General features: G+C 49.5%; 1 protein-coding gene across 2 annotated transcripts in view; it reads right to left on the bottom strand.

Moving 5' to 3' along the window:
• LOC138154540 (cytochrome c oxidase subunit 7A1, mitochondrial-like) overlaps nucleotides 1-13,755 on the bottom strand; it is a 259,360-nt gene extending 245,605 nt beyond the window's left edge. For both annotated transcript variants that reach the window (XM_069079457.1, XM_069079458.1), the window contains exon 1: nucleotides 13,752-13,755. The gene's annotated coding sequence lies outside the window, so the exon portion shown is untranslated. The remainder of the gene's footprint in view (nucleotides 1-13,751) is intronic.
• Between the last annotated feature and the right edge of the window lie 2,426 nt (nucleotides 13,756-16,181).

Below are 16,181 nucleotides of genomic sequence, written 5' to 3'. Positions count from 1 at the left end.
TGGGGGACAAATATGGTTGGTCTGGATGATCTGGATGAAAGGAGACTGAGGAGTGGTCAGAGAGGTAGGGAGAGAACTAGAAGGGGGGGGGGGTATCCTGAAAACCTAGAGAGAAGAGAGTTTCAAGGGGCAGAGAGAGTGACCAGTAGAGTCAAAGCCTGCAGAGAGGTCAAGGAGAATGAGGACTGAGTAAAGGCCCTTCGATTTGGCAATGAAGAGGTCATCGGTAACTTTGGAGACAGTGTTTTAGTTAAATGATGAAGTCAAAAGCCAGACTAGAGTCAAGAGGAGAATGAGAGGAAAGGAAATGGAGGCATCTGTTGTAGACAGACTTCTCGTGGAGGTTAGTCACGAAAGGGAGGCGAAACATAGTATGATTATGATGATGATAATAAATAATAATAAAATAACTAACATTTACATAGTACTGAGTCAGGCACTGTGCTAAGTGCTTTAGAAATATGATCTCATTTGATCCATGGAGGACTCTGGGAGGTAGGTTCTTTTATTATTAATAATTAAATTATATTTTAATAACATTATTTATTATATTATTGTTTTTTTATTATTCCCATTTTACAAGTGAGTAAACTGAGGCAAACAGGTTAACTTGACTTGCTCAGGGTGACTTAGCTAGGAACTATCTGTGGTCAAATTTGAACTCAGGTCCATTTTGATTCCAAGCCTAGTACTCTACCCACATCACCACCAACTACTTAGCTAAAGGGGATGGATGGTTGTATAGCTAAATAATCCTGTGAGTTTAGGACTTAAAAACCCCCCACCAAGTGAAGGTTTTTAAAGGACAGCTAAGTCATGGATGTGTTTGTAGGTAGTAAGGATGAGGCCAGTAGACAGGGAAAGATTGAAGATAAGTGGTCAAGTAGGACTGGAGGAAGGGGGCTAGATGAGATGGGAGGGAGTGGGATCCTTTGAGCAGGTAGAAGGGTTATCCTTTACAAGGAGAAAGGCCTCCCCATTATAGGAGACAGAGATGAAGTAGGAGAAGGCATTTGGATGATGTAAGAGGAGGAGAGGAGAGGAGCTCTTTGAAAATAACCTGAATTTTATCAGTAAAATACAGGGCAAGATTCTCAGCTGGGGATGGGGGGAGCCACGGGAGATTTGAGGAAGGATAAAAAGGTTTGGAAGAGCCGCTACAGTGAGTGGGATAGTGAATCAGTTAAGGAGGTGTAAAAGGATTGCCTTGCTGCAGGAAGAGCCCAATAATTAAAAATTAAATAACATAAATTTGTAGTGGTCCCAAGTCAGCACAGATTCATTATTTTCTCCAGCTTTATTCAGTGGCATGTGGATTGGAGTGAAGGCAGAGTTGAGAGGTCAACAGAGTCCAATCTCCTTCATTTAAAAAAAAAATTTTATTTATGGTCTTATTTCCGGATATAACCTTTTTTCTTCCTTACCAACCCATATACCCTGGTACATCTCCTCCCTTTTCCCTACCAAATAGTCTTTTCTTAAAATAAAGAATTGAGGGGAGGGGGCTCTTGCCACTGGACTCTGATGATTCCAGAGGAGAGAGTGAAGCTGATGACTTTATGCAGCTCTCTGCCTTGCTTAAACCCAATTCACTTGCAAGTCGAGACCTCACCATTTTGATGTCATTAGTTCTCTTTGAGAAGGCAAGACAAACAACAATCTGGTTAGATGTTGTGCTCCATACCCACCATCTCCCATCTTTGCAAAGAAGTTAGTATAGTGCCTTCTGCCTTTCTTTGGAGCCCAGTTTGGTTGTTTAAATTCATAGCATTGTTTCAATTTCACTTACACGGTCACAGTCACTTTGTATATTGTTTTCCTGGTTCTGTTAATTTCACTCTGCATCAAATCAGGTAAGTCTTCCCAGGCTTCTCTGTATTCATCATTTCTTACTAGACAGAAATGTTCTATTATGTTCATGTACCTCAATTTGTTCAGTGATTTCCCAACTGATGAGTATCAGTTCCAATTCTGATGCTTAAAAAGTTGCTATAAATATTTGGTGGATATGGGGGCCTTTCTTTTTATCAATGACCTCCTTGGGGTATATGCCTAGCAGTGGAATCTTTGAGTCAGAGTATGGACATCTTAGTTACCTAACTCTCTTTGCCAAAAGCTAGATTGCTTTACAGAACGGTTGGACCAATTTACAGCTCTGCTAATAAGGTGCCTGTCTTTCCCCCAACTCTGCTAACACTGACTACTCCCTTCTTTCTCCATCCATGCCAATTTACTGCATGTGAAGTAAAACCTCGGGGGTGTTTTGATTTGAATTTCTCTCACCACTCCAGAACGGAGCATTCTGTCATATTGTTGGTAGTTTGCAATTCTTCTTTTGAGAATTGTTTATATCCTTTGATAAATTACCTATTAGTAACCCCTTATTTTAAAGAAAAGAAAACTTGAGGCACAGTGAATAGAGTGCTAGGTCCAGAGTCAGGCAGACTCATCTAGCCTGAGACATTTATTTAGCTATGTGACCCTGGGAAAGTCACTTAACCTTGTTTGTCTTAGTTCCTCATCTGTAAAAATGGGCTGAGTAAGGAAATGAAAAACCATCCCAGTATCTGTGTCAAGAAAATTACAGATAGGGTCACAGAGAATCAGACATGACTGAAAAATGACTTAACAAAAGATCAATCAATCAATATTTATTTTAAGCACCTACTATGTGCCAGGCACCATGCTGAGAACTGGAGATACAAAAGGAGATAAAAGTTAGTCCCTGCCCTCAGAGAGCTTACAGTCCAATGCGGGAGGCAACATTCAAACAAAAATCCACACACTGACTACATATAATCAATAGAAGGAAGGCCCGGGATTAAGAGGAGTTGGGAGAGACTTCTTGGAGAAGGTGTGATTTTAGTTGAGACTTAAAGGAAGCCAAGAGGTCAGTAGGCAGAGCTGAAGGAGAAGTAACTTGCCCAAGGTTAAAAGTAGGAAGTGGTGAAATTGGAATTCACATTTGGAGAATGGGGCTGGTGGAGTTTTCTCTGGGCTGTAGCTCTTTCCTGACCCATCTAGTCTGTGAAGGGGACGGACCCAGTCCCCAGGGGTCAGAGAGAGCCCCAGTAGGAAGGTCCTGCCATTATTACCTTGCTGGTTGTGCTAGATCAAAGGTCTATGCTCTATGCTGAACTGAACCCCACACCCAGGGTTAGCCCAGGCCAGGTTTTATAGCCAAGTAATAAACACTTGATGACTTGGGCTTATAATGGAAATACTTGCCAGTCCATTAAGCCTGGAGGCTACAGGACACAGGATTAATTGGTTGACAAAGTTTAAAATCAGTGAAGCATTTCTGAGTAGCCTGGCTGCTCTTCTCCAGACCAGTTTCCAAAAGGGGTCAGCCATACCTGCTCCCTCGGACCCAGAATGACCAGCAGTCTCAACCCTCCACTCTAGGCTTCAGCTCTCATGGGTGATAATCTTTCACCTTCACACTTTCCAGGACCAGAGTGGGGCAAATATCCACATGCTTATTCTCCTTCAGACCACATTGGAATACACATTCAGTTCTGGGCTCAAAATTCAAGGAAGGACATTGACAAAATGAAAAGTACAGAGATTATGTCTTATGAGAATCAGCTGAAGGAGCTTGGAATACTTACCCGGGAGAAGAGAAGGCTGCTGGGGAGAAAGGTGGAGACATAATAGCTGTTTTCAGATATTTTCAGGGATGTCACATAAAAGAGGGATGAGCCTCATTCTGCTTCACTTCAGAGGGCAGTGAGGAACATCTGGTGGAAGGTGCAGAATGATTCGTTTCAGGGAATGATTTGAGGATGTCCAGAAGGGGAACCTCCCTCCTGTAAGCAGAATGGCTCCTCCTCTGAATGATCCCTTCAAACTCAGATAGATATGGACCAATAAGGTACATACAGATTCCCATGGGATGTATATTGACTTTAGTGTTTGTTGAGTCATTTTCAGTAGTGACTCCATTTGAAGTTTGATTGGCAGAGATACTGGAGGGGTTTGCTATTTCCTTGTCCAGCTCGTTTTACGTGTGAGAAAACTAGGCAAATAGGTTTAGGTGACTTGCCCAGGGTCACACAACTAGGAAGTGCCTCAGTTTGAACTCAGGTCCTCCTGACTACAGCACCCCCCCCCCATCTACTTGCCCCCATATTGACTTGGAAAACCACATACCATTATTTATATATTGTATTTTTATTTGCCTTGCTAAATATTTCCCAATTACAATTTTAATCAGCTGGCACTTGGAAGTATTGTTAATTAAGGTTAATTAATTGTTAATTAAGTTTAAATATTTCCCAATTGCAGTTAAACTTTGTGGCATTTGACTGGTGTGGCATAAGTAATAGCTTCATTATAGTTAAAGCTGTCCCAAAGTACAATGAGCTGTCTTGGGAGGTCACTGGAAGCCTTCGAGTACAGGCTGGAGGACCACTTGGTGAGGGTGTTACAAGAGAGGATTTCTGTTCAGTTCTAGGGGGAATTCGATGGCTTTGCATTTCTGAGAGTCTGTGGTTCTGTGGCTGGCCATTCATTCAGAATGCTGGCCTGATTTTCAGCAGGGCTGTCATTGGACAGAGAACAAGATTGTGATGGCTGGATGGGTGAAATTGAGACACTTCTTACCTCCATGTGTTTCCAATAATCCTTGTGGTTTATCCTTCTAAATTTGTGTGCTAAACAAAAAAAAAAAAATGACCTTAACTACTTTCTGCTAGGGTCCCAATATTTCTGATGTACCTGAGAAGAAGTTAAAAAAATGTTGAAAAAAAAGGTTGAGATGTAATTCAATTGCCTGACTATAGCCACAACTCTCCCTCTGCTGTGTTGTCCCTAAGACCTCAGGCAACTCTCAGCACAGGTCTATCTACACAACACTCCCAGAGAAACCCACAGCAGACAGATAATAGAATCATAGATTGAGAACTGAAAAAGACCATCTGCTCCTACCTTCTCATTTTACAGATGATTCATTGGGGTCCCAAATGATTAAGGGACCTACCCAAGGTCACACAGATCAGAAATTACCATTCCAGAATTCCCTCTGAGGGCCTCCACTCTTTTGCCCTAAGGAAAGGAAGCTGGAAGATAAAGCTATGCAGGAACACCTCATCGCCAGAACCACAAAGAACCACACTTTATTCTCTCTCCTTGCAGGACATGCAGCTATATATTGCAGCTGCCTAAACACCAGCTCAGAGCTCCAGCTTCTCTGTGCATTAACAGGCTACCTATTCATATGACTGTTAGCAGCAAGCTATGTCTTCCAGCCCCCACAGCCCAATTGCCCTGACTTTCAGATTTTGGTTATATTTCCATTGATGTTTTATTACTTTGTGTATATATTTTTTTGGATGGCATGGATACTTCCCAACCAGGCTCAAACCAATCCTCAACCCACCAATACAATCATCCCTTCAAACAACCACACCTGGCCCACAAAGTAAATTCCCCTGAAACGGTTCCCCACCAAGTTGACCAATTACCACCTAATTGTCTAAGTGACTGATGGTCCAAAACCCTTTCCATTGCTAACAGAAGACTTAAAATGTGTTTATCTATTGTTGTCTTTCTGTATAACCTTTATTTATATTGCTGTGATCAGAATTTTCCTTAGCAAAACCTCATCTTCTGAATTTTATCATCTCTATCCTTTTTTTTTTTTTTTTTGCTTTTTGGAGGGAGGAGGGCAGAGCAATTGGGGTTAAGTGACTTGCTCAAGGTCACACGTAAGTAATTAAGTGTATTAAGTGTCTGAGGTCGAATTTGAACTCGGGTCCTCCTGATTACAGGGCCAGTGATCTATTCACTTTGCCACCTAGCTGCCCCTCTATTATTCTTTTAAACTTGACTTCATATGTTAGGGGGAAGAGGAGGATTTCTAGCATGGAAACTCCCTTCATCAATACAGATCTGCAATTGAACTGTAATTTAGTATTAGAGATTTACCTGGGAGACTTTGTGGTTAAATGACTTGCCCAGGGTTACATGATTGCTATGTATTAGAGGGGGCCCAAAGCCATATCTTCCTGACTTCAACACCTTAACCACTATTTCAGGCTGTCTTTCTTCTTTCCTTTGAACGTGATATTTTAAAAGACTTTCATTCTTTAAATTGATTTTATTACCTTTGGAGGGCTACTCCCTCCTTCTCCAGGGAGACTTAGTGCTGATCTGATAATAGAAGTCAGTGAGAAAATAGGATTTGATATGCAGAAATTTGATTTGCAGAAAACATCTCACAGAGGAAAGGCCCTCTGGTCCATGGAAAAGATCGATGGATTGAGTCAGGGGACTTGGGTTTGAATCCTACTTATAACCTAGGGTAAATCCCTTCCCCTCCCTGGGCCTCAGTTTCCTCATCTGTAAAATGGGTTAGTGTACTAAATGTCCCAGTTCTAGAGCTGTGGTCCTGTAACACCCCTGCTCTTTAAAGAAGCAGTGTAGCACAATGGATAGTGTTGTTTTGGGGTCAGGAAGACCTCTTCTGCTGCATACTAGCCGTGGTTCTGGGCCTCAGTTTCCTCATCTGTGAAATAAAACCCCTCATCTGTAATAATACTTCATGGGCTGGTTTGAATCAAATGAGCTGCCATGTCAAATGTTTTGTAAATTTGAAAGGGTTATACTACCATCAGTGATTATGAATATCAAAGGAGGTTCATCTGTAGTTATAAAACAATTATCTGGGTCTGGAAGAGAGGCTGTCTCCCTAGGGCTGTAAACAGTAACCTGCTGGGCTCCCAGGCTTGCCAGGGCCCTAGACTCCCTCCCCACCCCCCAAACCCCATCTGGGCTTTGTCCGGAACTATCAGGCTGGTTAAGAGCTGCCTGTGTGGCAAAGGACCCCAGTGACCACCTGGGTAGGAGTCCACAAGGCAAGGCCCCCCATGACAGCAGAGTCCTGCCTTCCACAGCTAAGGGTTAGGCAGGAACAGCCCCTCTAGATACAGAAGGGAGGGGAGCACCCCAAAGCCCAGGCTGTATCGGGAAGCTCACATGTGCATGGGGGGGGGGGCAGTGCTACTGTGCGCCAGGGAGGGGCTTGTTCCCAGGCCTGGCTCTATGTTTCTCTTCTGAAGGTAGTGCCCCCACCCACTCAGGCCTCAACACCACCACTAATTACTCCTCTGGTCTGTTGCTGAGAAGGGAGCTCCCTCCCACACATACTGACCAGGTGACCTTGGATAAGCCCCATCCCCTCTCAAAGGCCCAAGTAACTCCCGAGGGCCAAAAATTGCAGACCCGATGGTGGACCAGTATCTGCCAGGTGGGCAGATACTTATGTAGTCCCTTCACCAGGAAAACACAACTCCAAACCAAAATAATAATGATAATTAGCAATAGTAGTGATCGGCAATCACATTCCCCACTCCCGAATCACATGAAGGTTTGCATAGTACTCAGGATACATCATTTCCTTTGAACCTCACAGTAAACCTTGGGAAGGGAATGAAGAGACCCGGTGTAGAAATCTCCAGAAGGGGAACCCCCCTCACCTAAGCAGAATGCCTCCTCCTCTGAAAGCTGCCTGGGGTCCTTAAGGCTTTAAGTGACTTGGCCGGCAATAATATTTTACATCACGGGCAGTTCAAACTCAGAAGATGCAAAAGGTCTTTGTTGAGGGGGTAACATTGTTAGTAGGTGTCTGAGGCGGAATTCGAACCCAAGACTTCCTGGCTCCCAGTCAGGAGCTCTTTCCACCTGGTCACGCTTCTCACCCTGTACATACACATTCTACTCTCCCGAGAGGGAGAGACCCAGGCTTGAGTCTCTTTCCCCTGCCCCGGCCCCATAGCAGCTCCTCTGGGTCCGCGGGGCGTGGGCGCTGGGCCTGGGGCCGGGAGGGTGTGGGGAGCCGCAGCAGCTGCGATAATTGAAACCTGTCCGCGGGCGGCTCCCGGGCGCCCCTGATTCGGGTGCGGGGTAGCCAGCCCGCAAACCGCGGGCAGAGGGCCGACTTCATCGCCCACAGACTCAGCTTTTTCCGGACAAGCCTTCTCTCCCCCCCCCCCCCCCCCAAGCCTCCCACTAGAAATAACACCCTCCCATCCTAGACTCTCCTCGTCTTCCCGTCCGCAAAGTTCCCTCTCCCTAGCAATGGCCTCTTACTAACCTCTTTTCCCACCACAGATCCCTCTCCAAGAAATGTCCCCCTTCGCACAGATCCTGTATCCCCCAGCAAAGATCCCTCCTCTCAGTAATGTTCCTGTCTCCCTAGTAATGTCCCTTTCCTCCCAGCAGAGACCCCCCCCCCCAAATCCCTACTCCCCACCCTAGTAACGCCTCCGGTCTCCCCTTCCCAGCTCCTGTCTTCTCTTCCCTACCCCCAGCACTTTTCTCCCCTCCCAGCGCAGCTACCCACCCCAGCCCTGGATAAGCTGTCCCTTTTCCCTGTGTGTCCGCGGACAGAAACGCCGGGGGCCGAACAGCTGTGCAGAGCCTGGTTGGCTCGCCCTACCCAGCCCCAGGACAACGCAATTTTTTTCTGATGCATGCTCTTGCCGTCCGTTTTCAGTTCAGTAAGGCAGTTAGAAGCCAGCGTCGTGTGCGTGTGTGTGTGTGTGTGTGTGTGTGTGTGTGTGTGTGTGTGTGTGTGGGGCCTCTGGAGACTAGGGGGCGAGAGGCTGGCGGGGGGGGGGGGGGTGGCGTCGGACTAAGGACTGCGGTGCTAATGACACACTCGGGGAATTCAGGAGGAGGGGCAGGTGGGGGGAGGGATGAGCTCAGTGTTGGACGTGGGGAGTGTGGAGTCTGAGGCTGGGGCAGGAAGAACATGGGGGGGGGCACCTCCCTCCCACTCGGCAAGTCCTGCCCTGTGTGGGTATGCTGGGCCAAGGCCCCACCGTGTGTTTGGGGGGAGGGGGGGGGGGCTGCTGAGAACCCACAGCCTCTCCCCTCCCTTCCTCCCCCTTTTCTTCCCCTCCCCCATCTGACACCCGTAGGAGGTGCCTGACCCGCCGGCCGGCCCGTTGCTCCCGGCTATAAGTCAGCCCTCTGGGTCATGGAACGCACTTGATGTGAAACAGACATGTCAACATCAGGCCCCACATGCCAAATGGCTGGCCCATTCATTCCCCTCCCCCCATCCTGGCCCAGAAAGGCCTGGGCCTCCCGGAGTCGCTCCCCTCATCCCTCCCTCCCCCCTCTCCCCCAGCCTGGGGCGGCTGAACTGTGGGGGAGGGAGGAGCAATTACCGTAATTACTGCAATTACCTTAATCACCACTTGGGCCAGAGCAGCGGCTGACAGCCAGGGGTGCTCGCCAGTCTGGGTCTAAGAGACTTGCTCCCTCCCTTGCCCACCCAGGCAGGTGTCAAACCTTAGACTTCCAGGCCCGGGCAATCGTGGAGGCCCAGTCCAGCTACCCTCTGCCCCCGCCTCAAACCTTGTGAATGATTAAACACCCTGTTAGGGGAAACCTGAGGCCCACCCCTACAAAGACAGTGACCTCCCACCCTCTCCTGCCTCTCCCTTTCTTTATATGTCCTCCCTTATCAGAGTAAGTGTGGGAGGGGGATACAAAACCCCGCTTCCTCCAGCAGAGATGCAAACATTCATTCTCCCCCCCCCCCCACACACACAAAGGGTACCTATATACACACAGCGTACCTATATACACACAGCAGACACATACCCAGCTGGGGTGTATACACCGGAGGCGCACACACTCTACAAGTAGTCTGCCTCACGACAGAAGGTACACACTCAGCAAGGGGGGCACACTTTCATACACGTAAGCGGTGAGCATGGGTACACGCTCATACCCAGCAGCTAGGCACACATACTCACACCTAAGCTCTGCAGAAACAGGGCAGACACACCTAGTTGCCCCCCAGAGGGAGCGTCCACACCCAGCAGCTACACACCTGGGGTATGAATGCACAGACCCGCAGGCGCACCCAGACACAAGCCAGTGGCCTACGCTGCCCAGGGGCGCCCCCGTTCCCCCACATACAAAGCCACACTCACACAGCCAGCGCACGCACAATCACACCCCACAGGCCAGGCAGTTGATGCCTGTGGGGAGACAGCATCCTGTTCCCATGCCTGCCCTCGGGGCTTGTCTGTCAGTGGCTGCCTGCCGGGTGGGTGGGCGGACCGGGAGGGGAGACAAGGTGGGGGGAGCTCTGTCCCTCCCCGGCTGTCAGGGAGTGAGGTCGTTAGCCCTGCGCTCCAGGGGGCTACTAATTAAAGCCGGATCCCCCGCCCCCCAAATTTCTCTGCGGCAAAAGCGGGGTGGGGGCGGAGGTGGCGGCGGCGGCGGCGGCTCGGAGATCCCTGGCAGCGGGAGCGGAGGCGGTGGCGGGCAGAGCGATAAGGCGCTAATAAGTTATGTTCGAGGCCCCACTCATCCCGCCGGCGGCCGCCGCGGCAGCAGCAGCGGTGGGCGGGGGAAGCGAGGGGGGCCAAAGGCTCCGCCCAGCTCGGGAAGCCAGGCCTGGGTTATTGCACGAATTTTTCACGGCCAGGGAGTGAGCGGCTCATAATCAGATCGGGCTGCCTGTACTTTTCATTGGATTTCTGTGTATAAATTCCCGAGCCCGTCCCCCTAAGGCTCCAGCAGCGGGGAAGCTGGCCGAGCGCCCAGCCTCCAACAGAGCAGAGCAAACCAGGGCTCCCGGGGCGCCCCAGAGGGCAGAGAGCCTTCCCGGGAGGGGCCAGCCACCTGGCTCCTGGTCCTAACCCCCCAGCTGGCTCTCTGTGGATCTTTGGGTGAAGCGTTCCCTTTTCTGGGCCTTAGTGTGCTCTGGTGCTGGAAACAGCTCTGGACAAAGGACCTGGGTTCGAATTCTGAGAAGGAAAAGAACCAGGCTTCTAAGTTTCCTTCTTGTTGAATGTTGGACCTTTCCAGGTTTGTCCCCAGCTGGATGGACCGGAGAGAGAATCCTAAATTTTAGAGCTGAACGAAACCCAGAAGCCAGAGACACCGCCCCTCAGCCAGTGAGGAAGGATCGAAGTTTGAGTCTTCCTGAATCCTCTGTCCTGACCCAGGGTAGACATGCTAACTGATCCCAGTCCCATAGTCTGGCTACAACTCTGGTCTCAGTGACGGTCTGGGGAGGAACACTGTTACCCTCCTCCACTAGATGGTGGGGGCTGAGGAATGGGGACCAGGAAAGGGTGGGGATGGGCTGCCTCCAGGGCTGCAGGAGTTCTATCTCTTTGGAGGTCTCCAGGCAAAAGCAGGCTAATCATTCATTGGTTGGGGATGTTATCATGGAGATTCCTTTTGGAGTATGGGTTGCACTAGCTAGACCCTGATGTGGTCACAGACAGCTCTCAAAGTCTGAGTGTTGGGGAGTTGGGGAATGGGAATCAGGTGAGGAGTGGTGGTCAGGCAGGGCCTAGCACATCCCTGTCATTTTTCTTATGTCGGGAAATGAAAGAGGTGACTAAGCATACTTCACTTTCCCACTCTCCTGACTCAGAGGACACAGGTAGTAGAAAGAGTGCTCAAAGGACCTGGGTTCAAATCCCACTGCTGGCACTACCCATGTGACCTTGGAGAAGTCCCCTAGCTTCCTCAGCCCCCAGGGGCTTGGAGTGAATAGCCTCTAAGCTGCCACCCAGCACCAGTTCTATGATCCCATGACTGACTCTGATTGGCCCAGTCTGTTGGTCTTGTGTAGAAGATGAGGGTCCTGATTTCCAGCTACTAGTGAGAACACAGGCATGTCTCAAAGGGTGGGACTGGCCTTGGAGGAAGGGCTTCTGACCAGTGACTCCACTATTGCTCAGCCCTCCTTCTCCTCACCGAATGTCCGACCCTTTGCTGGACTGGACAGGCTTGGAGAAACAGGAGCAGAGGTGGCGCCTACCACAGTGGGGGATCCCAGATGAAAACACCTCCTACTCTCCCAGGACCATAGATTCAGACCTGGCAAAGAGGTAAGAGTTCTTCAAATCCAACAATCTCATTTTACAGGTGAGAAGACTCAGGCTGGGAGGGATGAAGTGGCTTGCCCAGGATCACACAGCCAGTAAATGTCTGAGGCAGGATTTGAACCCAAGTCCCCTGACTCAGTCCATTATTTCATAAGGTCCTAGGAGAAAAGGTGGGGGAGGGGGAGGGATCAGAGTTTTTTTCTTCAGGTTGGCCTTGGGCCTGGTCCTGGCTTGGCCACTGATCTTTGGTGTCACCTTGTGTCATTCTGCCTTCCTTCTCTGAGCCCCAGGGCCCTACTATGTCAAATGAGCAGATGGGATATATAGACCTGATCTGAAGGCCCCACCTGTCCTGCTGTTGTGCGACTGACTGGCCACAAGACCTGGGAGCTCTCCTTGGTGCTACTTGGCCCAGCTCCAGCATCCTTCAGTACCCTGACTGAGGCAGAGACCTCTCCCAAGGCTCTTCCCAGTCCTACCAGGACCCAGGCCTCCCAGGCTGGAGAAGCAGGGAGATCTCAGGTCTCTGTGAGGCAATTCTGTCTGGGGCCAGGAGAGGAAGAAGGCTCTGCTCCTTTATCCCTGGGATTTGGGGGGCCCAGGCCTGCTTGGGGTTACCCTCCTGGTGGCCAAGAAGGGTGAGGGTTCTGGAGGCAGTTTTCCCCAGAAAGGCCAGGCTGCAGAGCTCAGAGCTTCCTCACAAGCGTACTTTTAATCTCATTGACCTCTCGTTATACGACATCGCATAAATTCAGGTTTGGGGATCTTATGTTCAATCATAAATTGGGCTGGCAGACTTCCGATCAACAAGATAAAGCTGTCTCCGGTGAGGCGGTGTTTTATTTGTCTGCTTTGTGCTTGGCTGGGCCAGGAGGGGGGGGGGGGGGGGAGGAGGGGGCTGGAAGGTTGTCCCAGAGCAGGAGCTGAGAACCCTGCCTCCATCCCAGAGGCACCCCACTGCTGCACTCCTAGGGGTGGCTAGAGCTATGAACATATACAGCCCCTCCTTGCCTGCTCCTCTTCCTTTTTTCCTTCTTCCCCCTTTCCCCTTCTGACCTACTCTCCTACCTTCTCTTCCCCTTTCCTTCCTTTTCCCACTCCCTTTCTCCTTCCCTCCCTCATTCCTTCCTCCCATTTTTCCCTTCCTGTTCTCATTCTTTCCCTTTCCCCCCTTCCTCATCCTCTTTCTTCTTCCTTCTCTCATTCCTTCCTTTCCTCCCTCAATCCTTGATTTCCCTTCCTTCCCTTCTCATTCCCTCCTTTTCTTCCCTTTTTCCCTCCCTCTTCTCCATTTTCTTATTCTTTTATTCCCTTTCTCATTCCATCCCTCTTCCTTTCTTCACTCTTCCTTTCTCCACTCCCCTTTCTCCATTCCCTCCCTTCTTTTCTTCTCCCTTCCTCCCACCCTATCTCTTTACTCCCCCCCTCTTCTTTTCTCCTTCCTTCCCTCCTATTTTATCTCTTCCTCCTTTTCTCTTTTCCTCCTTCCTTCCCCACCTTCTCCTTTATATCCCTTCCTCTTTTCTTTCATTCTTTTTTTCTTCCTCTTATTCTCCCCCTTTTTTCCCTGGAGGTCTTTAGTGGGTAGAAGGAATAGAGAAAGTTCAGGAACACAGGTAATATCAGGGTGAAATAGAAAAAAGACTGAGGGAAATGTGTGTGGAAGGTCTTCTGGTGAGCCTTCCACTTGCGTGGGAGTAGGTTCTGACCTGAACCAAGAACAAAACCTGTAGACTGGCTTCCTCAGAGTGAAGAGAGAGTTCTTGTCTGGGACAGGGGAAGCATAAAAGACCCAAGACCCTTCAGGAACTGAGGCCAAAGTGGACAAGCGGATAGGGCACCCTAGACAGGACACGTGCTCTACTGGCCTTCTCCACAGCAATCCCCCATGTACCCCAAAGGGGTGCCTCTTTCTGGATGATGGCTATGGTCTTGCAATCCAGCTCCATGCCTTCTCCCAGTCAGAATCCTTTGAACTCTGTTCACCAGGGTCCCACCACCTCTATGTGGCAGTGTCCCACAGCTGCAAAGAATCAGGAGGCATTCAGAGGCAGGGGTGGAGGACACAGCTGGCACTTGTCTCGAGATATCCAGGCCCATTGCCTAAGACCTCAGGCAGCTCACAGCACAGCCTCATATGATGTTCCCTAGGGACACATGCAACAGAGCAGACAGGAGGGAACAGTCACTCAGAAAACCCACATCTCCTGAACAGCGTCCCTCACTCTGCTTCAAAGAGTTCTCATCTGGCTCTTTCTCCTTCCAAAACATCCAACTTTGCCACCCCTGGGGAAGGGCTAGCCTGTCACAGCCTACCAGCCTGCTTTCACCTGCTGCCTCAGAGAGGGAGAAAAGCTAAGTCTCCATTAGGGCTGTTAGCAGCAGCTGCTCCCTCTCGACCCTGAGAGCCCGGCTGCCCTGCCTTCCTGCTTGTGATGATGCTCCATCCCACTCACCATTTCAGAGCGGGCAAGGTGAGATGTGCATCACAGTAAAAATGCAGCATGGTCCAACTGAGTCAGATTAGAACAAGTTGGAATTGTCTCCTTTCTTCTCTTCCATCCCCCTCATAACTCCCTGCTGCTCAGCCCAGCTAGGCTTCCCCTTTCAGGCTGACCCCTCGAGCCCTATCCCTGAAGCCCTTCTGTCTTAAGGTAGAACTATGACTCTTGTTCCTGGGCCTTGTTTATCAGTTAACCCACCCACAACACACACACAAGAGGCTGTGATATCCTCCCTGGATCTAGGTTCAAATTCCCTTTAGGGGGCATCCACTTGGAGTGCCTGGAAGTCCAGCCTGTCTGCTGTTCCCCTGCTCCTTTGTCCTCTCTGCTCTGTCTCCCTACACCATTTCCTAGCTCTTCCCTATCATCTCTCTCCCTATCCATCCCTCCCTGTCCAATCACTTGCTTTTGATCCTGTCAGTGTCTCTGACCCCTCACAAATTACCATTTGCAAGGACCCACATTCATATTTAATACACCTAAGACAGAATAGGCTTCAGTTATTCATCCCAGACTCCATCAGACAGAGGAATCCAGAGACCTTTCAGTCAGACGCCCCTCTGGAGCCTCAGACAGCTGGGTTCCATAACTCTGCTGTGCCTTTGTGACTGATGCCCCCTAAGCTTCTGCCCTGAGCAGTCTGTCTTCACACCAGATATAGCCAGTGTGGAGGAGGAAAGGGAAAACTGGCTAAGAGGCTTTCCATGCACTTCATGAAGCCCCACATGGGCATCCCTCCAAGGGTCCTGGAGAATCAGAGATTGGCAATGGCCCCCATTCCTAACTGGAAGACCTAGGCGCAGGCCATCAAGGGCTGCTTAAATCTGCCTGCACCTGGGAGCCTGGCAGTGACACGTGGTAGGACCAGATTAGAAGATGGCAGCAGGAGGAGACAGGTCTCCCTTTCTCAGCCTATTTCTGGGAAGCCCAGGTCTTTCTGCTATGTGTAAGTTTATAGAACTACTTAAATATCTGGGAAAGCAAGGTTTTCCCCAGAGATGGGCTTCTTCCTGACTAAGTATGTGAGGCAAGTTTTGTTCTTCCCCTCATGACTCAGACTGAGCCAAGGACTTCGGGCCATACCCATTGAAAGCATCTTTGGCTGCAGAGAACCCTCCTCCTATGGGGGGTAGGCAGGCACGGACCACCACTTTCATCTTCCCACCGGCAGTTCCAGAGTGTCCCCAGACCCCTCACTTAGACATGATCTCAGCTGCTTTCTGAACCAAAAAAAAATCACAGAATTTCCAAATTGGAAGGAACTAACCTATACTTGAACAAGAATTGGCCTCTACGAGTGGTTAGCCCACCCTCACTAGAAAAATGCTTCTCTTGCAGAGGCAGGGAATCTGTAACCTCCTGATGCTTCCCACTCCATCTTCAGACAGCTCGAATTGCCAGGAAGGTTTTTCTTACATCAAACCTAATTCTGCTGGTAACTTCTAGCTGTTACTCCTTGTTCCACCCTCCAGGGCCAAGCAGAACAGAGCAATCCTTATGCCTCAGGACAGTCCTCAGAATACCAGAAGAGAATGATTGTGCCCCCTTGAGTCTTTTTTTTCTTCTCCTGGTTAAACATCGGGCATTCCCTCAGAATGTCATGATCGCCATCCAGATTGTGCCCCTGGACTCATTCCAATTTGTCATTTTCCTCCCTCTCCTATGGCTCTAGAACTGAACCCAATACCAGATGAGATCTCTTCACGTAAGAGAGCAACAGAACTTATCTTCTTCACTCTAAGTTCTATGCCTTTCTCAACTTTTATCAGTGGGGGTGGGGGATCAAGGTAGGGACTGTCACATCACAGTG

Source organism: Petaurus breviceps, unplaced genomic scaffold, assembly GCF_028583685.1.
Source record: "Petaurus breviceps papuanus isolate PSGF00001 unplaced genomic scaffold, PetGlider_PUasm1.0 91041, whole genome shotgun sequence".
Taxonomy (NCBI): Eukaryota; Metazoa; Chordata; class Mammalia; order Diprotodontia; family Petauridae; genus Petaurus; species Petaurus breviceps.
The sequence above is the reverse complement of the archived record's forward strand: the minus strand, read 5'-3'. Positions and strand labels throughout refer to the sequence as shown.